Source organism: Prunus avium, chromosome 1, assembly GCF_965620075.1.
Source record: "Prunus avium chromosome 1, drPruAviu1.hap1.1, whole genome shotgun sequence".
NCBI classification, from domain to species: Eukaryota; Viridiplantae; Streptophyta; class Magnoliopsida; order Rosales; family Rosaceae; genus Prunus; species Prunus avium.
Window position 1 is genome coordinate 59,746,362 of NC_142284.1, and position 21,886 is coordinate 59,768,247.

A 21,886-nucleotide genomic window follows, 5' to 3' on the forward strand; every position below is an offset into this window, starting at 1 on the left:
GTTATTGAGTTGGGTGGGTAAGGCACGTGAGTTGTTAGTAAGTATGTGAATTAGTTAGACAGCTGTATTGCACGTGATTTGTAAGTGTGTGAATTAATTAGACAGCTGTATAAAGTGTAATAGTGCTGCTGTAGCTTAAAAGATTAAGAAATACAGAAATCAAGATTGCAATTTCTCTCTGCTTCATCATGGCTTCTTCTTCCTCCATCAAGATTGATGGCTTGCTCAGTATGGTACACTTTCTTGAAATGGAGTCATCAACTCCATTGCTAATTGTTCATCCACAGCACTCGATTGATTAGTCTGAACAAATGCGTCATGGCTCCGTCCTGCTCCATCATCCGGCCGTGCGTCATGGCTCCGTCCTGCCTCATTATCAGTTCCCCCAAAAAAATCCAGATATGGTTCCACTGCTAATTGTTCATGTATAACACTAGTTCATGTATAACACTAGTTTGTTTTGAAATCATACAAATGAGGATCCATATTTTCCTTCATGACTTCGTCCCATTCTAATTGTTTATCTACAGCACTCAGTTGATTAGATGCACCATGGCTCCGTCCTGCCCCATCATCAGCTCCTCCAGAAAAATCCAGATTTTCCATGATAGACAATGACAAAAAATCCCGATTTGTTTCCAAATCATACAAATGAGGATCCGGATTATCCATATTTTCCTTCATGACTTTGTCCCATTCTAATTGTTTATCTACAGCACTCGATTGATTAGTGCGGCGGACAAATGCGCCATGGCTCCGTCCTGCCCCATCATCAGCCCCTCCAGAAAAATCCAGATTTTCCGTGACAGACAATGACAAACGAGTACATAGATCGCCATGGCCGAGAGGATCGTCTTCCACTGCTGATTCTTCATCTATAGCACTCACTTGATCACCGGGAACAGATGCGTCATGGCTTGGTCTTGCCTCATCATCAGTTCCCCCCAAAAATTCCAGATATGATTTCACTGCCAAAAAATCCCGATTTGTTTCCAAATCATACAAATGAGGATCCGGATTATCCATATTTTCCTTCATGACTTTGTCCCATTCTAGATGAACCCCTGTCTTCTTCACTCTCACAAAATCAACTAGAGGCCTTACAAGAATGGAGACTTGGTCCCCGCCTTGCAAACGGAGCACATCGTTTGACAATTGTCCCTGCCAAAGACAACGGTCTTCAGGTTCGCTTGACAAAAACGGAAGGGGTTCTGGTCTTCCGTATCTGGCAAATGCTATCTTGGTGTGCAAAGCAGTTTGTTTGGTAAGATTTCTAACGATAATGTCAATAGGACCTTCAGAATCTTCAGGTCTTGGGCCCAAAACAAGATAATAGTAAACGAAGCATATAGTCAACCCTTTTAAATCACGACCCATGATTTTTTGAGGAACTTCGAAAAAGACGATATTGCCCACATCATTGACGATTTTGAACCACTCAGGAATATCATAAATTCCATTCAAATAAATTCCACCAAATCCGCAAGAAGTCCATCTCTGCACACCAGAAGCAACACATTCTTTCTTATACAAGCCTGGATATATCATTACATGGGCGGCATCTGTGTTTGTGTGTGTGTGTGTGTGTGTGTGTGAGAGAGAGAGAGAGAGTAGAGAGAGAGAGAGAGAGACCTGTAGGATGTTGTTCCTAAAATCGGCAGTCAGATTGGTGCAGCCTTCCATATGAATCCTTGTCAAGGAGTTTAATGACTTATCCAAGCCTGGAACCTCAGTGAGTTTGAACGAATCACTTAGATACAATTCTCTCATATTCCACATTTTTGAAAAATCTGGAATTGTTTCCAATTTTGGGCAGTCAATTGCTTTCAGAACATACAAATTGGTTGGTAAATTTGGGATTGCACGAAGGTTTCTGCATGCATTTACACACAAGACTTTGAGCTTTGAAAGACCAGCGAGACTTGGTAGGCTACAAAAGTCATTGCCTCCAAGAAGCAGATCTTCTAAGGAAATTAGGCTACATAGATCCTTAGGGATTGCATCCTCAGTTAACCTGCAGCCTGCAAGACATAACTCTATTAAAGAGTTTAAGCTATGTAACGAAAGGGGTAAAAGATGGAATTTCAAAATTCTCACCAGATAGAGATAAAATTCTCAACTTCTTCAATTTTACTATGGAAGATGGAATTTGTCTGATGCCTGTCTTATCTGCTTCCAAAATTGTCAATGATACCATGTCCCCTAAGCCATCAGCCAAGTTATGAAAACTCCAACAACCATTAAGTAGTAGAGTTTCAATAGACTTGGATTTATAGAAATTCAGTGGGAGATCCCTTAGCATTTCGCAGCCTTCAAGATTTACCAAAGAAAGTCTTCCAAGATGCCCGATATAGTGAACCTTAATCAACTTCTTACAACCTTTCAATATCAACTTCTCGAGATTTGGGAATTTTGAAAAGTCTGGTGATTTTCTTATGTGATTATCATCTTCGACATGAATGATGTCATCATCATTGACCTGAGATGGGCGTCGTTCATACGCACAACGATGGTAATCAATCATATTTTCATTCATAAATTTGTCCCATACCAGACTAACACCTGTTTTCTTCACCTTCACCTTCGCCCAACCATATTTCTCCTCCACTATTATTTCAATCAAGACTTTATCACCGTCTTGCAATTTGAGCTCGTCATTTGATAACTGTCCTTGCCAAAGATAATAACTGTCCTTCTCACCCTTAGTTGGAGGATTGGATATGATCCTGGCATCAAGCTCAGTACCCTCGGTCATATTTTTAATGAGAATGCTAAAGCTAGTGCAACTACGGAAGAATGAGTCTGAAGAGTAAACGAAGGACAAAGTTAACCCTTTCAAATTACGACCCACACTTTGAGGCACAGTGAAATCCACAATATCATCGTCATGGACATAATGGAACCAATCAGGAATATCATTTCCACTGAGAAAAATGCCACCATATCCGCAAGAAGTCCATCCCTATACCATGTAGAGCCAAATTTCTATAAGAAATACATTCTTATGCATGCATGTGTACATTCTTATGCGTTGTATGTGATAGAAAGAGAAACATGTATGTGTGTTTGAGAGAGAGAGAGAGAAGGATTGACCTGTAGGATGTTGTTCCTAAAATCGGCAGTCAGATTGGTGCAGCCTTCCATATGAATCCTTGTCAAGGAGTTTAATGACTTATCCAAGCCTGGAACCTCAGTGAGTTTGAACGAATCACTTAGATACAATTCTCTCATATTCCACATTTTTGAAAAATCTGGAATTGTTTCCAATTTTGGGCAGTCAATTGCTTTCAGAACATACAAATTGGTTGGTAAATCTGGGATTGCAAGAAGTTCTCTGCATTCATTTAAACACAAGACCTTGAGCTTTGAAAGACCAGCGAGACTTGGAATTTGTCTGATGGCTGTCTTATCTTCTTTCAAAATTGTCAATGATACCATGTCCCCTAAGCCATCGGCCAAGTTTTGAAATCTTAAACAACCATTCAGTATAAGAGTTTCAATAGACTTGGAATTATAGAAATTCAGTGGGAGATCCCTTAGCATGTAGCAGCCTTCAAGATTTACCAAAGAAAGTCTTCCAAGATCCCCGATGGATGAGTGAACCTCAGATAAACTCGAACAGGATTGCAATATCAATTCCTCGAGATTTGGGATTTTTGAAAAGTCTGGTGATTTTGTTAGCTCATAGGAATAACTGAGATTAAGGATTTTCAAATTCTGATGCAACTGTTACACAAAAACAAAATTAGAATGGAAATTAAAATCCAAAAGGAAGGTCTCTGATACAGAAATTAAACCAAAATGAAGAGAAGGTGAATTATAATATATGTATAGAACCAGAAGGAAAGAACCCAACAACAACTAGTTTTGGTTGAGATTATTATACCTTGCAATCCTTCCAAACTATTTTGAGGAAGCTATACTGCAGGTCTAAAGCAACTAGTTTTGGTTGCATAGGAAAGTCATCTGGTATGGACTCTAAAGGAAAAAAACGCCAGCTCAACCACATTAACTCTTTGGGAAAATCTTTGTACTCTCCAGTGAGCTCTACGTTGCCGAGGTGGAGTAACCTCAGTTTTTTCATGTTGGTAAATGCTTGTGCACTGAATCTAGCCTTGTCCCATCCCATTTCTAGAGCAACTCCTTCAATTTTTTTAGTTCCCTGTTAACAAAAGATACCGAGTTAGAAAAATGATTTACAAACATGAAAAATCCCTATAGTTTGGACCAAAAGGTATAATTAATAGTATTGGACCATGTTACGCCCTATAGTTTGTGTTTGCAATCAAAGCACATATTTTTTGTTGGTTATGCCTAATTGAGGTTTGCTCTTAATGGATATAATATAAGAAATGGCAACGGGGTCTAGCAAAGTGAAAAATAGTATAAACTTGCAAACTAAGGTCTCAAGTTTAAATTCATCTGCCTCGATCTCCATCTCCATCTCTTCCTCAAGTTTTACTTTAATTTAGACTATCACTTGTAATAAACAAAAAAAATAAAGAAATGGAAAAAGACATTTTAATTTATTATAGACATGGGATACATATGCTTCTCTTGCATGATGCATTCTAAAACTTAATTGGGAAATTACTTACAGATTCATCCCTCAATACATCTGTTACGTCTTCAGGTTTCCACAATCTACTAAATTTTTCAGGGTGATCGTGGGCACTTTCACGAACGATCTCTCTTCCCATGTCTCGAAGCAAATCATGCATCGTCAGCTTGTTTTGCTCACTAACAGTTACAAGGCACCGTTCAATGAGGATAGGGATTCCTAGCTTTGCAGAAAAGCCACATCCATCTAATATTTGTGTGACATAGTCCTTGTCCATTCCAATAAAGAAACAAGATATATCAAGGAATGTATTTTTGTCTGTACGGTCAGGTAGCCCGTCAAAGCTTATTCTCAGTATTTTTGTAATTGCTTCATGAGGACTTCTTTCCAATCTCTCCAATTGGCTTTCCCACTGTAATGCGGTTCTTTTAATCAGAAAAGACCCTACAACTCGAAGTGCTAGTGGCAAGCCTTGACAGTAACGAATTACACGTTTTGAGAGGTCAAGGTATTCTTGATCAGGATAACCACTTTCAAAGGCATGCCTACTAAAGAGCTCTAGAGCTTCTTCCTCATCCATTTCTTCAGCCATATATGTGCTATCCACTCCAACTTGCTCTAGCAAATGTTTATTTCTTGTTGTTATAACAATTCTACTTCCAGGACCAAACCAATCACGAGCTCCAGCTATTGCTTTTAGTTGTTGTAGATCATCTGCATCGTCAATTATGACAAGTGCTCTTTTACAGCAAAGTCTTGCTCTTATCATATCGATCCCTTTAGCATCAGAGCCAACCTTTATGGGGTCCTTGCTTTTCAAGATATCATTTAGAAGTTGTTCTTGCAAACCAACCAGACCATTAATGGGTTGGTGTGCAATTACTGCCCTCACGTCAGCAAGGAAACTCCTACCTTCAAAGATACGTTCAAATTTGTTATAAATGGTTTTGGCAAGCGTTGTTTTTCCAATGCCGCCCATCCCCAAAATGCCAATCATGCGAACAACATCCTTAGAACCTGAATTTTCAATATCAATCATGCGAACAACATCGTTCACCCGAGAAGTAATTCCAACAAGGTGTTCAACGTCTAATTGGTAGTTTCTGTTCACCAAGTTATTAACCACCCTAAGAATTTTCTTGATAAACTCTGCTTCATTCCTGGCAATTAAACAAAGAAGCAGAACTACGAATCATTCGATGTGGAACAAACTACAAGGTCAAATTGAATCCCTAGCTTAATAATTTAGAATTAAGATATAATTAACAATTAAGATTGGGATTTAACATCAAATGTTAAATGGATCTTACATATCAAGTAAGAAAGAATGGATAGTTAAAACCAAACCAAACCAAACCATAGTTAAAACATAATGGGAAAAACAAAAACAAAAAGGACAGGAAACATATGGTTGTCAAGTAAGGAGATGATAATCCAAGGAACAAGAAATTAGTAATTACCCATTGTCAGCATTTTTAAGATCTTCCCCACACAAATCTGCAGCTTGAGCGAGAGCATTTCTCCACCGCTGTACCTTTTCTTTCTCATGTTTACCTTCACAGATGCCCGCTTCATGTTTCTCAAATGCTTGTGCAAAACTACCAGTTTGTTTCCGGACATATGAAGTATCAACATTATAGAACAATGGCATAACCTTTTGCCCCAATTTTTCTCTACACTCCATGATCTTCACCAGCTCGTCAAGACACCAACTGGAATCGGCATAACTCTGGGAGAAGACAATTATGGAGATCATGGACTCTTCGATTGCCTGCTCCAGTTCGGTTTTTATAATTTTCGCTATTTCTAGATCGTTGTCGTCAAGAAAGGCGCTGATTCCGGCATCAGATAATGCGGCGTGGAGGTGGCCTGTGAAGCCCTTGCGTGTGTCTTCACCTCTGAAGCTCAAGAACACGTCGTACTTCCAACGTTTTGACGAGGAAGATGGTGAGGATGAAGAGGAGGCTTTATGGGCTTTCCTGGCATCCATTAATTGATACTGGTTCAGATCAGACCAACTACAAATTGATACTGCCTTCCGATCCGACTTGAGCAGAAGAAGTTATTTCATAATTAATTACTTTTTTTTCTGGGCAAGTGGTTTGGCCTTGAGCAGCAGATGAATATGTTATTGAACTACCCAAAGTAAAGGTCAAGGTCCCCGAACGTTTCAGTCAACAGAAGCAAAAGTCCCACGTTCCTGCCAACACGTCATGGACGCGGAGAGAGGCAGAGAGAGCGTGGAAGAACAGTGTGGACAGAGGGTAATTTTCTGGAAGCAACCAAAACCAGGGGTCACTTTCTGTGGCTGCTGGCTACACGATCTGCTGGACGGCTAAGATTGAAGGTCAGGAAAATGCAAGGAAGCTTTAGTGGAAAGAGACATGAAAAGAGGGCAACGTCTACGGTGTACCGGTGCGCCAAGTTTTTAAAACTGCCACAGTAAGTAGCAGGTAATGCATATATATTATAGGGAAATTGACATACATAGTCACTAAAGATAAACCTTAATCAATAATAATCACATTATAAATTTCAATCAAAAATACTCACTTTGTAACATGAAAGTACCCAATTGCCCTCCATATAAATATATCTATATTGACCCTTTATCCCCTCAAAATTCATTTTCTGAAACCCAATTTCTCCCAACTCTTCTCCTCTCTCGCACTCGCCCAAATCTTGCTCAGCCATGACTTCATAGAAAACAAAGAGAGTAATGGCCATGGCGACGACGTCGGTGGATTCTCCGAAGTCTGACCAGGACACTAACACTGAGCTCGATACCAATCCAAACCTTAACCCTAACCCTAATTCTTCAAACCCGTTAGTCCCCACCTCCTCCAATGGCCCTGCTGTCTGCCTTCTCAAGTTTGTCGGAGACTCCGCTGGTGGGGCATTCATGGGCTCCAATTTTCTCTACTCTCTCTCTCTCTCTCTATCTCTCTCTCTCTCTCTCTCTCTCTCTCTCTATATATATATATATATATATATATATATACATATACATGCTTATGGAGTGTTTGCTTTAATTGCTTAATTGTGGTGTTTCTATATGGGAATTTGAGTGGTGCTGATATAGAATTTTGAGTGTTTGACAAAATATGATTTTCGTTTATAGTGTTTTGGGCTTTGCGAAAGGGAGTGAATTTTCTCTTTCTGACTAACGAGGTATTGGAGTTTTTGGTGGGTTTTGTTTAGTGTTGCTAATGGTTGAGGTATGCTAGTGTTCTGAGATGTGAAACTGTGGTTTTCTCTAATGGTTGAGGTATGCTAGTCTTTTGTATTTTTCAGTTTGTATCATGTGGGTTTCTGTTGAATATTGATATAGTGATTCTTAATATGCTTTCGGATATGTTTTGTACTGAAATTCTTTATATGAAGTATATGAATTTTGAATTCGAAATTGTTGCATTTGCCTTATCAAAACCTGATATGGATGCAAATAGGTCTTGTTGTGATTGATTTTGTTATATATGTTTGTGAGTATTGTTTGTTGTGGGTTCCAAATTTTAAAAGTGCTATGATTTTGTTATATAGATGTGTTTGTTTGGTTTTTGGAAATTTTGAGTTGGCTGTCTTGATGTAGTTTGATTGTGTTGGTTTTGTTTTGGTATGCAAGCATACTTGAAAATCTGTAACCTTTTCAGAAGCCTCCAACTCAGTCTCTGCAGCATAAACCCATAAATAAGCATATATCTTGTAGATGACTATAAAGTCAGAGCCTTTTCTTATTTTTGTGGCATCAGATCAGCCTGTGAATGTTTTAGCACTAGAATATCAGATAATTCAATTCAATTGGAAGATTCTATCAGCCTTAAACATTAGTCTTGTGTTTATTTTTGTATTTTAATATAATTGAAAATCTGGAATTTGTGAGAATTGTTTTTTTTTTTTGCTTGCTAAAACCCCTTACTGTGGTTAAGGCTATCAAGTAGGCTATGTGTTGGGTCATTTAGGCTGAGTGTGTGGCTATAGTTGCATGAAATCTGGGATGTGTAGAAACTGTCTTTTACATGAAATCTGGGATCAGGGATCAGGGATCGAACTTCATTGGTCATCTGGGACCAGCACCTTCATTCAGGGGGGAGACCATGCCCACCCTCCAAAAGCCTACATAAAGGAGTAACAGAAGGAATAGAAAAGGACGCATCAACAACAACAACCCGCCATACCCATTGCCACCAGGTGCTCTCTTCTGATCCTTTTCACTTTGTTTTTGTAATTTTGAGTTCTAAGCTATTTTTCCCATTCTTCAATACCCAGGAATTATTTTGCTCAAAATAACACAAAAAATAAAAATCAAATCTTGATTTTCTCTAGCATAGAAATAGGTTAGTTATGTCAGTTTTTGCTTCAATTTTGATTTTTAGGGGTTTGGCTTCTAATCCTGTTTGTTTGAAAGGAAAGGAAATAAGTTTTTGGAAAAAATTTCACGAGCAAATAATTTGCAATATGAGAGTAAAAGGACAGTTTTTTTATGTAGTTCATTATGTTTTGAATTTTGAAATAGGTTTTGTAGCTCACTTTATACACCATACAAGTTCACCAGTTCTGTATCGGTTTCATTGAGAGTGCACTAGTAAGGGTGTTGAAGAATTTAATTGTTTGCATTCATGGTCATGTTTCTATGAAGTACATTTCTCTGATCAAAAACCAAGAAATTCCTGTAAGTAATGCTACTATATTTCATCACTTCAAAAATGGTCGGGTTATGTCGATGACACAGAACAGAGATGGGTGAATGGTGAACATTTTTTGAATACAAAGTTGATATATGGGCATTACACTAACGTGTTGTCAAGCTTGGTTCATTTTCATATAATCCAAACTCTAACATAAAAGTCTAGTTGGTTGTGCCCTCGATAGAATATACACATCATAGTTGATAGTAATTGATCTCTTGGAACTTTATGTACTTTCCATTTCTATTTTGTAGGTTTTCATTTGGTTTTGAAAGCCCGTAAAGAAGCTATGAATTCCTTGAGCGGCAATGGTTCTGAAAAACGAGGAATGGTTGCAACAGTAGATGCTGCAAATTCAACTGCTTTGGAGATGTTTTTTACAGTATAGTTTGTTAATAAACATGCTCTGGTTTCATTGTACTTTATCAGTTTCAAACCATGTATTGCCCAATGTATTATTGCCCATGTATATAGGCCAATGTATTGCCCATGTATATTGCCCATGTATTGCCAAGATATTGCCAATATATTGCCCGTGTATTGCCAAGATATTGCCCGTGTATTGCCAATATATTGCCCGTGTATTGCTAATATATTGCCAAGATATTGGCCCGTGTATTACCCATATATTGCCATGTATTGCCAATGTATTGCCATGTATTGCCATGTATTGCCCACGTATTGCTTCTCTAACACCATTTTTTTTCAAGTCTATATTCAAAATAAAATTAAAGTCTTGGGAAGTTGGGAATAAGGAGTTGAATTGCCATTGTACTGCTATCGAGCCTGCAATACAACCACAATGTAGGGGTAATATGTAGGCAATAAGAGGGTAATACGTAGGCAATAAGAGGGCACAAAAACTAAATACTCCCACCTATATAATTTCTTTCGAAAAGACTTGAAAAACAAAGTGATACGAGGGCAATACATCAGCCATATAGACGCAATATATTGATTGGCTTCCTTTTCTCTCTTGTTTTCAATATCTGCAAATTCTCTTAAAATGGCACTAAGAAGCTTTTGGCCAGTAACTAATCCACCTTCAAGTCAAGAACATCTTTTACATCCTCAACTTTTACAGAAGCCTCTCCACCCATTCCTTGCTCGAGGGTATTTTGATGATGTAGGAGTGTAAAACGTGATTCCATTAAGGACGTTGTGTCCTTTTTGTAATATGTTGTAGATTATGAATATAGAGTGGGAATGTGGAATGAAATTATAGTGGGAATGTGGAGTTATTGTATTGCCATTGTATTGCTCCCCTATTGCATTTGTATTGTCATCGTATTGCCATTTTAGTGTTGTGGTATTGCCTAGTTATTGCACTTATATTTGTTTCTTATCACCTGTTTTTTCAAGTCTGTCTTGTGAAGGAACTTATAAGGATATTTTGTAAAAGAAAACACTAGCGTAACTTTATTTTGTAAAGGAAAATGCCAGATCATTATTCATTATCATATAAATAAGGTATAATAAGCACCGTATATGTATCTCTTCAACATGATTGATTTGTGTTCAGCTATTGGTGTAAGAATGTGATTCCATTATTGCTTTTTTATTGATTATTTATTATTGTAAGAATGTGATTCCATTAAGGACGTTACGTCCTTTTGATTCCATCAAACTTAAAGTGACAATAGACAAGCAAGAAAAAAGCAATAAAAATACAATAAACAAGTTGAGCGCAACTTTTCTTTTTCTTGCCAATGATATACATACCCTACGAAATTGGAGACATTGTTGACACTGAAAGTAGATGAGGCATGCATCATTTTGCAAACACATTGATGAGATTAAGATATGATGCACATTTCACATTTTCCACCTTATTATAATGGAATTTTAAATTATAAATACAAAATTCTATACTGATAATGATAACCCAAGCTAAGGACGGCTCGGCATAAATTAATACAACTTCAGTCAGACTATGACATTACATATGTCCCTTGAAATACAATATACAAATTGCTGGCTCAAAGAGGGTAATACGTAGGCAATAAGAGGGTAATACGTAGGTAATAGGAGGGCACAAAAACTAAATACTCCCACCTATATAATTTCTTTCGAAAAGACTTAAAAAAACAAAGTGATACGAGGGCAATACATCAGCAATATAGACGCAATATATTGATTGGCTTCCTTTTCTCTCTTGTTTTCAATATCTGCAAATTCTCTTAAAATGGCACTAAACAAGCAATACGAGGGCTATATAGAAGAAATAATATACATGCAATACCAGGGCAATATACAAGCAATACAGAATGTATATAACGTGATCTCTTTAAAAAAGAACAAGACGCTCTGGAATCGCATTCTTACACCCCTACACCAAAAAATAAAGATTTTATAGTAATTTTTCCTCAACAATGGGGAACTAAATAATTGTGCTCAATTTCATTCAACGAGGTCTAAATAATTACATGGTCTGTCTGATACAAAATATAAGGCCAGAATTAGCTCCTTGAACACAACACCCAATCAACTCAACAAGGTTTGGATGCCTGACATTTGATATAGCAATAATCTCATTTAAGAATTGGGAATCAAATTGGGAAGAGTGTGGAAGATATTGATTATGGTGGAGGTCTTTCTTGCATAAATTGGGAATCAAATTTTAAGGTTGGACGAGTTTTTCCAAATAAGCTTGCCCTTATAAAAACCTTATGTTTAGCAGCAGTCAGAGGCCACTTTCGATTTAGAACAGTCCAATCTGGAAAACGTAGATTGTGTGTTCGTTGTTGGCAACTTCCTTGCCCTTGGCAACTTCGGGCATATAAAGTTGGATTACATGAGTTTAGGGTTGTTAAATACGATCCATTTCATGAATGTGATCTAAGGTATCTTAGTAGTCACCATCAAAAATTCATGCCCCCTTACATAACGAAATTCATACTGCAAACACAATCAAACCATTCAAACTTCATACTATGTGCATTGTACACCCCTTGGTTTCTATCTCATACGAAATTAACTTGCCACATCCATAAAACCAATGCAAGCAAATGAAAATTGAGAATGATCAATGACTATCAAACTATGGGAATTTGTAATATCCTAAACATTAATCACTTACTAGATGACCAAATTTGATAGCTTTGCAACTTTGCTCTACGCTTACCTAGATAACCTACAAAATGAAAATGGCAAGTGCATAAAAATTCTTAAAGATCAGTTACTATCAAGTACGATGTGTATAATCTATTAAGAGAATGACCAACTACAATATTATTGGACATTATTTCGAAACTTCATCAAGGAAAGTTGATCATTATTTAGAAATTGGACATTATAATTTGGAAACTTCACCAAAAACTCAGCAAATTTCATTATTTATAATAGGACATTATTCACAATAGTTTTTGCAAAAATCAACTCAGCAAAGTCCATCGAGAACTAGTATATCCAAACTTTATTATAATTTTATAGCATTTTAAATCAAGACGCAAATACACAAATTAAGACTTACATACCCAGTAAAATGATATAACATTGGACCCATGATATTGTGGGAATCAACACAAAACTATCAAAGTTCTCCAGAGAAGGGACCAATATTCACAAATAAAGAATGCCAGCAACTGAAACCCAATTAATTACTTGCAATTGGTGATGAATCTCTGTAGTTGGGTGGGTCATGTTGTGGCTTACTAATTATGTACAAGAAAGATTATGCACAAAAAAGATTGGATAGACCCATTTGCTGTATTCTGAGACTAGAAAGAAAAGCTACACAGCTCATTCTCATCAGATTGCATCCTAATACCCACAACTTGGATAAGTTGAAGGATACAAAGAAGGCTCATTTGAATTGAATTCTTTTCTGATTTCATGTAAAAAACAGTTTCTACACACCCCACATACTGAATTTTTGAAATTATGTGAAAATACAAAGAAGCCAAATTGATGAAGGTTCTCAACGACAACAATCTTCCATAAGGCAAAAATCTAGGTCCAACTGTCATTAAAAAAAAATTGTCAAATATCTCAAGAGAAATAAATATTACAAAAAATGGACAAGATATTGGAGCAAAGAACCATCCAATATGAAAATATGGCAGAGAAAGATTATCCCAAAACTTTGAAGAGATTGAAGTCCATGGAGATGCCCGAGAGCGAACCATGTACCACAGATAATCTATCTCCTCACCCTTTACATTCTCAAATATCATTCTACTCTTCCTAGAACCCTACCCTTCTTTCTTCCACCAAAAAAATATGGCTCTTGCAACTATAGCCACACACTTAGCCTGAATGGAGAAGAGAAATAAATATTACAAATAAAGGACAAGATATTGGAGCTAAGAACCATCCAAAATGAAAATATAGCAAAGAAAGATTATTCCAAAAATTTGAAGAGATAGAAGTCCATGATGATGCCCGAAAGCAAACCATCTACCGCAGATAATCCATCTCCTCACCCTTTACATTCTCAAATATCCTTCTACTCTTCCTAGAACCCTACGCTTCTTTCTTCCACCAAAAATATATGGCTCTTGCAACTATAGCCACACACTCAGCCTGAATGACCCAACACATAGCCTACCTGACAGCCTTAACCATAGTAAGGGGTTTTAGGAAGCAAAAAAATAAAACAATTCCCACAAATTCCAGATTTTCAATTATATTAAAATACAAAAATAAACACAAGACTAATGTTTAAGGCTGATAGAATCTTCCAATTGAATTGAATTATCTGATATTCTAGTGCTACAACATTCACAGGCTGATCTGATGCCACAAAAATAAGAAAAGGCTCTGACTTAGTAGTCATCTACAAGATATATGCTTATTTATGGGTTTATGCGCAGTATCCAGGTACACTGTGGCAGAGACTGAGTTGGAGGCTTCTAAAAAGGTTACAGATTTTCAAGTATGCTTGCATACCAAAAGAAAACCAACACAATCAAACTAAATCAAGGCAGCCAACTCAAAATTTCCAAAAACCAAACAAACACATATATATAACAAAATCATAGCACTTTTAAAATTTGGAACCCACAACAAACAATACTCACAAACATATATAACAAAATCAATCACAACAAGACCTATTTGCATCCATATTAGGTTTTGATAAGGCAAATGCAACAAATTCGAATTCAAAATTCATACACTTCATATAAAGAATTTCAGCAAAAAACATATATGAAAGCATATTAAGAATTACTATATCAATACTCAACAGAAACCTACATGATACGAATTGAAAATAACAAAAGACTAGCATACCTCAACCAGCAACACTAAACAAAACCCACCAAAAACTCCAATACCTCGTTAGTTAGAAAGAGAAAATTCACTCCCTTTCGCAAAGCCCAAAATACTATTAACGAAAATCATATTTTGTCAAACACTCAAAATCCTATATCAGCACCACTCAAATTCCCATATAGAAACACCACAATTAAGCAATTAAAGCATAACACTCCATACGCATGTGTGTATATATATATATATATATATATATATATATAGAGAGAGAGAGAGAGAGAGAGAGAGAGAGAGAGAGGGCGTAGCGAAAAATGGAGCCCATGAATGCCTCGCTAGCGGAGTCTCCGGCAAACTTGAGAAGGCAGACATCAGGGCCATTGGAGGAGGTGGGGACTAACCAGTTTGAAGAATTAGGGTTAGGATTAAGGTTTGGATTGGTATCGAGCTCAATGTTAGTGTTTGGGTCAGGCTTTGGAGAATCCATCGACGTCGTTGCCGTGGCTGCTACTCTCTCTATTTTCTATGAAGTCATGTCTGGGCAAGATTTGGGAGAATGCGAGAGAGGAGAGGAATAGGGAGAAATTGGGTTTCAGAAAATGAATTTTTGAGGCAATAAAGGATCAATACATATTTATTTATATGAAGGGCAATTGGGTACTTTCATGTTACCAAGTGAGTATTTTTGATTGAAATTTGTAAAGTGAATATATTTGATTATGGTTTATCTTTTGTGATTATCTATGTCAATTTCCCATTATTATGGTGGTGCTCTCCACACCCTAACATATCTCTCCATCTCAACCCTAATCTCATTTGAGATTTGTTTTTCTGAGACAGAAAGGCTGCTCTTTTATCACTCTCTCGACGGCGACCAAAAATCCACCCATCTCAACTGCTCAACTCCTCTATTTCTCGACGACGGTGACTGAGTCTTCCTTCCATGTACAGATTTCTCAACTCTCTTCTCTCTCCATATTGAAGACGGCTTGAGATCGTTTTAGTTGGTTTTGGAATCTCTGAATTTTGGATTGTGAGATTTTGGAGATTTTTTTTTTTTTTTTTACAGAAATGGTGCATATGCTTATATACGTCCATATCTATCACTGGTAATTTGGTTGTGTTTATGTAATCTTCAATGAGGTTTTACCTGCAATTGGAAATGGTTTCTGCTAGTGCTTGCTTGGGACATCAATACTCTTGACTCATGCACTGGGTATTGAGCAATTTTCATTTATCATTTCCTTTCCGTTATTATTTCTTTTCCATGTTTCTGTGACCATCGAAACAAGTTAAAGAATGAAAATGCCATTAAAAATGCAATTTGCAATGTATTAAGTTATTTCCATATGCAATTACTAGTTACTAGCTCCATGTCTAGTAATTGCGAGGAATCACCTTCTATGAATTTAGTCACTAATAACATATGGGAAGTGCAGATGAGGGTGTTGGGCGGTAGATGTGATAAATGTCCAAAATGTCTCTCGAATAATGTCAAATTTTCAAACTGGAGCCACTAATTACATGCAAAATGGCCATGGCATGCGGATAACCACTTCGCAAATGCAATTACTCTGTGTTTGGTAATTGCAAATCACTGTCCAAATCTCATTCCGTTACATGTGCAACAAGACTTCGAGTCCTAATTTAAACAGTTTTTCCTGTTAATTAGAACATCATGATTCACCCCAATCCATAAATTTGTAATCGCCTAAACTTAGAAACCAACTTGAACTGGCATAACGATGCATAAAATACGAAGACTTCAAGAAATTTGAACTTGTTCTAGGTACCTTGTAATTGCCAAAAAGGGAGATACTAAGAGCATCCGCAATGGGCTTCCTAAACCACCTCCTTAGACAAAATTTAGGGAGGAATTGTAAAAATGCAACTCCAATCATGCTCCTTATCTACCTCCTAAAATAGGGAGTCCTCTAGGAGCTCCTAAATCTGAGGAGAGAGAAAAGACTCCTAGTGGCTCCCTATAATTTAATGCTGCCTTATTTAATGAGTATTTCAAACCTTTATTTAATGCTAACTATTTTTTATTTTATTTTTTAATAGAGATGGACCAATCAAAAAAGAGTTATAGCATTTATGACTCTCCAAATTAGGGAGTATGGTTGGAGTTGAAATTTTTTAGAGAGCTCCTAAAATAGCTTTCTTATATTTTTAGCTAAATTTTAGCTAAGAAATAGAGAGCATCATTGCGGATGCTCTAATTGCATAAATAAATGCAATTGCATAAATAAATGCAATTGCAAGCTAATAAACACAATTATTCTATATTCGTTTGCTAATTACAAATTGCTTATATTTTCCCACTAACCTTCAAAGACAAAATCGTCATTTACCATTTGTTTGGGATTTAGACAACATGGGAGGAGTTAAGAGCAAGTCCACCCCAAAGGGCTAAGGCAAGGGCTAAGGCAAGGCAAGGGCTGCCACTATTCACGTGAATAGTGGCAGCCTTGCCCTGGCAAAAAGGGCTGCGGTGGACTTGCTCTAAAGGGTGGATCGTAATCTCATAGATTACAAGATTTGGGTTCCCATTTATTATTGTTTGCACCATGATTATAAGTTTGAGGTTCTTCCTAATCCATAGTGTTGTAATATCTTGATTTATAATTGAAAGGTTACCTCTTACAATGATAAGGCAAGGGTAGACCTTGGAAAAGTAAATGTGGTCCTTATTCTTGTAAACATAATGGTTTAGAGTATTAGGAATGTCTTTTACAATGTTTTGGACCTCGATGTTCCCTCAACTTGTAAAGTGTATCCATAAACTTGTAATATCATAAATTACTATAGAAAAGATCTCTATTACAAAGTTAAGGTAAAGGCGAACGTTGGTGATGTAAAATTGGTCCTTATTCTTGTAAATGCAGCGGTTTACAACATTAAAGATTTGTATTACAATGCTTTGGATTCAAGAGTTCTATAAACTTATAAAGTGGATCCATAATCTCATAGAATTATAATATTTGGGTTCCTATTTATTAGTTTTTGCAATCTGATTACAAGTTTAAGGTTCTTCATAATCCATAATCTTATAATACCCTCATTTATAATAGAAAGGATCCCTATTATAAATTATGACGTATGACTTTTCTAAGCTTTCTTAAATACTCAGATTTTAACTCAGGGTTCTCGACTTTACGAATTAAATCGATTAATAATACTTCTTGTTATTCTTGCTTAGTAAGGACTCGAATTGATTTGCTTAGGACATTACAACATTTGTCTTTACATCATAGTTGGATAGTAGGTGAACTTGATTGGGAGTTATCTGAATTATAACCATCTGAGCTTGCTATAGACACTGGGTCAGACTCAGAATCAATTAACTCAAGGACTTTAAATAATTTGTCTTCGTCTTCTTTTGCTAATTTTAGTTGCTTGATTGTGTCTTTTACTTTACATTCATTAGCAAAATGACCAAATCTTTTACACTTAAAACACTTTACTTTTCTTTTGTCGGACTCTTTCTTAAAGTGGCTTTTCTTTTTATCTTTTCGGTAATCTCTAGACCATCTTTTCTTAGGGGTAAACTTTCTTTTATTGTAAAACTCATCATTATTCCTGAAAGAATTTTTCTTACGAGAATAATATCGGCTTTTGCTAAAGCACTTATCATGACTCTTGTTTTGTCTAGACGGGGGAACTGGTGCTAGACCATATTGTTCACAGAAATTTCCTAACTCATACTTAGCGGATTTTCTGTCATTTTGTATAGATTTACCAATTTTTAAATCTACACACATTTTCATTCCTACTTGGTTAATTGTACTAACAATATTACCGTAGGTTAATTCATCATAATTAATTTGACCTGACTCATTGCTTAAGACTGTTCTTATCTTATGGGCAAACAGATTGGGTAGACCGTTAATAAACTTTTCTTTTCAAAAGGCTTGGTTACTATCATCTCTAAGCACGACTCTGGAAATGAAAACATCTTTATACCATCTAAAATCACTTAACTTAGGGCATCTGAAGTTGCTTAGTTGGTCATGGATCCTAGCAGTTGTATTACTAGGGGTACCAATAAAATGCTCTCTTATTGTATAAAGCAAAGTATTGACTCCATCTTCTATACCTGTACCTATACGTTCATTAAAAATAGGGTAACCTTCTTCATTAAGCTTGACGGCATGAATTATGTGTGACTTAGAGGTTTTTGTTAAATGTTTATCCCACCAAGAATGTAGTGTTTTGGTGAAACCAGTTTCTAACGGGGGTACTATTTCTGATTGTCTTAGGTTATGGTTGGTGATATAACTTTTGGCAACCATAGACATATGTTGACTTATTCAAGATTTCTTGTTCTGATAAACCATCAATATTCCACTCGTATAGTTTATCTGAAGACACAAAGAATTGGCTTTGGGTTCTTTCTTCAAATTGGATATCTAGGGGCGTAGGCTTAGGATACCAATTTTTTGTAAGGCTTGTAGGGTTAACTTTGTTTCTTAAACGGCTAAGTTTAAGGTTTTGAGAATCATCTTTTAATTCTAAATTACTAAAGGCTTTTTCGATCTTAGAAATATTACTAGTGTCGGACCAAGACTAGAGACAGACTCTAGGGACATGGTTGACTCATCTTCAGAGGTATTAAGCTCAAATTGTAAGACTTTAAGACCAGAAGTTTCTTCTTTCTCAGGCTTTTGCTTAACCGGGGTTAACTCACTAAGCATTTCTTCTAATTTTTTTAAAGTAGGACTTGCTTTAAGTGTAGAATTAGGCTTTAAATCTTGGAATTGGACTAAAGGCTTTTCTTTCTTTGACTTAAGGGTAACTTCCTGGGGAATGAACTTATCTACTTTTGTCTCAGTCTTGTCTAGTTGTTTTCCTATGACAATTAGGCTTTGGTTGGTGTAATTATTCTGCTCAATCATTTTCTTATCTTTATCAGTTGGGTCTGTGACTTTGTAGGGGCTGGCAACGACTCTGTCCTTCTTATGATTGATAACTATGGTTTCTACTGGGGGGATGAGTAGAAATGACTTTGGTGTTGTCTTCTTTTTCCCATTTTTCCTGGGTTAAAGTTGTTAACTTTTGACTTAGGTGATGACTTTCTACGTAATCTAGGTAAAAGATTTCAGACTTGGTAGCTTTCAAGAAATCTTTCCATTCATTTAAAATTACTTTTCTTTGGGCTTTATCTGGATAGGCTTTGTGGTAGTTTTCTTTTCGGTTTGAATTTTCTGGGGCATGAAAATGACTTTCTAATTTAGACCAGTGAATTTTAAACGGCTTATTTAGGGTTCTTAATTGGTTATCTATTGAAAGGGTTGCATCGGCTTCAAAATCAGTTTATGTAGGTGACTCAGGAGAATTGGATTTTTCTTCGACTGGGGCTTTGCCATAACGTGGTTGGTTAACTTGGGATTTTCTTCTTAAGGATTCTAATTTTAAATCAATTAGGGATTTTTCTAATTCTAAATCTCTTTCCAAAGTGGAGGACGACTCTACTGAGGAATGTCGTGCGGGAATCTTAAAGGATTGACTTGGCGTTGGCAATTGTTCTAGGTGGACAGTAGACTTGACTGGTGGTTGATTACCAAAATTAATTTTAACCGTACCATCTAAATATTGTTGGATGTAGTTTAAATTGTTTAAACTACGTTGAATTGGGGTTGGCTGACACTCAATTGTTAAGGTCCATTCTAGGGGTAGCTTAACATCTGACCACTTAATGGTGTGAGAGACTCTAATGTTTGCATCATCTTTCCTTCATTTTAATACTCTTTCTCACAAAGAATGTCAAATAATTTCCATGCACACCATGGTGTCTTTGTCTCACACCAATTTTCCCTGTTACAATTGATCTCCAACCTCTATATAATGATGGGCAAAACTAAAAAAGAACTTGGCTAAAAGTGCAAATTTTGGTACAAACAATTTTATTTTGAGCATCCCCTCAGCTCGACTGCTGGCGCGAAAGGAGGTTCGACCTCACTTTGGCCGCAGGGAGGCTTTGATTTAATTCAGCCACTGGAATCTTCGGTTTTTCTTGTGAGTTTTTAATACCAATAGTTGAAGGTTCTCAACTCGACCTCTGGAGTAAAATGGAGGAATTTTTGGAGCTATTCTCTTGATTTTTCCTATACAAGTTGATTGAAAGACAAGACCGTATTATCTGGTCATGCAATATGGCCAATACATGTCCAAAATTTGCTAGTTTATGGACTGCCAGCCAAATGCGTCACTCCGATGAGCAACTTATGATGTTCAAACCAGCTTGAAAAAGATGAGCTTAAACTGCACTGAAAGGTTTCGTCACTATCTTACAGTCAGGGTGGGAACCCTGCATTAGAAAATTGGTCAGTTTCCCGTACGTGTTGCTGATGATGACAAGCATTCACAAAGTAATTGCTGGAGTCTTTTCCCCCAGGCAATTCAATTTCACCGTGTCCTATGATTTAGGATACAAGTGAACTTTAAAATTTTCATTTATAGATGTTGGACTGTAATTGCTCTTTTTATAGGTGGATTTTAACGAAAGCATGACCAAGAACCCAACTCTATGTGACAATACTTCAGCTATTGCTATAACCAAGAACCCTGTGCATCATCACAAGACAAGACACATAAACAGGAAATTTCATTTCATTTGAGATGCCTTGCAAGATGGAGAGATTGATTTGTTATATTGCAAAACTGAAGAGCAGACAGCTGACATTTTTACCAAAGCATTGGTCAGGGATCGATTTGAATATCTGAGAAGGAAGCTTGGAGTAATCTCAGCTAAACACTTAGAAGGGAGTGTTGAAGTATAAGTGTTTTTAGCTGACATTAGTTTGTTTTAGTTTTTGAATTTTCAGTCTCAATTGTGAGCCATAGGATTACAGTCCAATTGGACAGCTGAGATGTAATCTTGGAGTCTATGTCATGTGTCACTATCTTATAGGGTAATGAAATGAAGGGTTAGATTTGAGTGATGTAATGAGGAATATTTCTATTCCTAACGGTAATATGCGCACAGTGTGTGCGTGAGTGAAATGCAATCAGCTCAATGCAATCAGCTCAATTGCTTCTTTCCCAAGTTCATTCTTTCTCCTGAAAATATCTCTCTCAATCTCTCATCTTCGACTTTCATTTTTGGTTTACAATCAAAAGCTAATATACCAGATTATAGTCTGTATATGCTAACATCTCCACTCCAGGTATATTTATAGAGCTGGCTGGTCAATCATTTAAACGCGGAGAGATCAGACAGTAAACAAAGACGGCCATGAAAATGGGCCAGCCAGCCAGAAGAGGAGAAAATCAAAATTCAATTCATCTGGTATATATTACTTTTCGCTTTAACATTATTATCCTGTCGATTTGCATGCATATATTTTCTTTATAATCACGTGGTCTTTTGTCAACCATGCAAAAATAAAATAAATAAATATATGTTCTTAGTCAACTGGGTGCC

The 21,886-nt window shown here is 36.6% G+C and overlaps 1 long non-coding RNA gene and 1 pseudogene across 2 annotated transcripts; one reads left to right on the top strand and one right to left on the bottom strand.

Annotated features, from left to right (window-relative positions):
* Positions 1-59: 59 nt before the first annotated feature.
* Positions 60-6,751, bottom strand: LOC148298106 (disease resistance-like protein DSC1; annotated as a pseudogene). Its single transcript, XR_015832814.1, has 7 exons — positions 6,022-6,751; positions 4,599-5,721; positions 3,887-4,162; positions 3,094-3,726; positions 2,098-2,962; positions 1,633-2,021; positions 60-1,497 (listed from the first exon to the last, which is right to left on the bottom strand). The product of XR_015832814.1 is annotated as a disease resistance-like protein DSC1 (transcript).
* A 334-nt stretch (positions 6,752-7,085) lies between these two features.
* Positions 7,086-9,911, top strand: LOC148298107 (uncharacterized). The gene is made up of 3 exons (XR_015832815.1): positions 7,086-7,452; positions 8,595-8,749; positions 9,501-9,911. It is a non-coding gene; the product is annotated as an uncharacterized LOC148298107 (long non-coding RNA).
* The last annotated feature ends 11,975 nt before the right edge of the window (positions 9,912-21,886 follow it).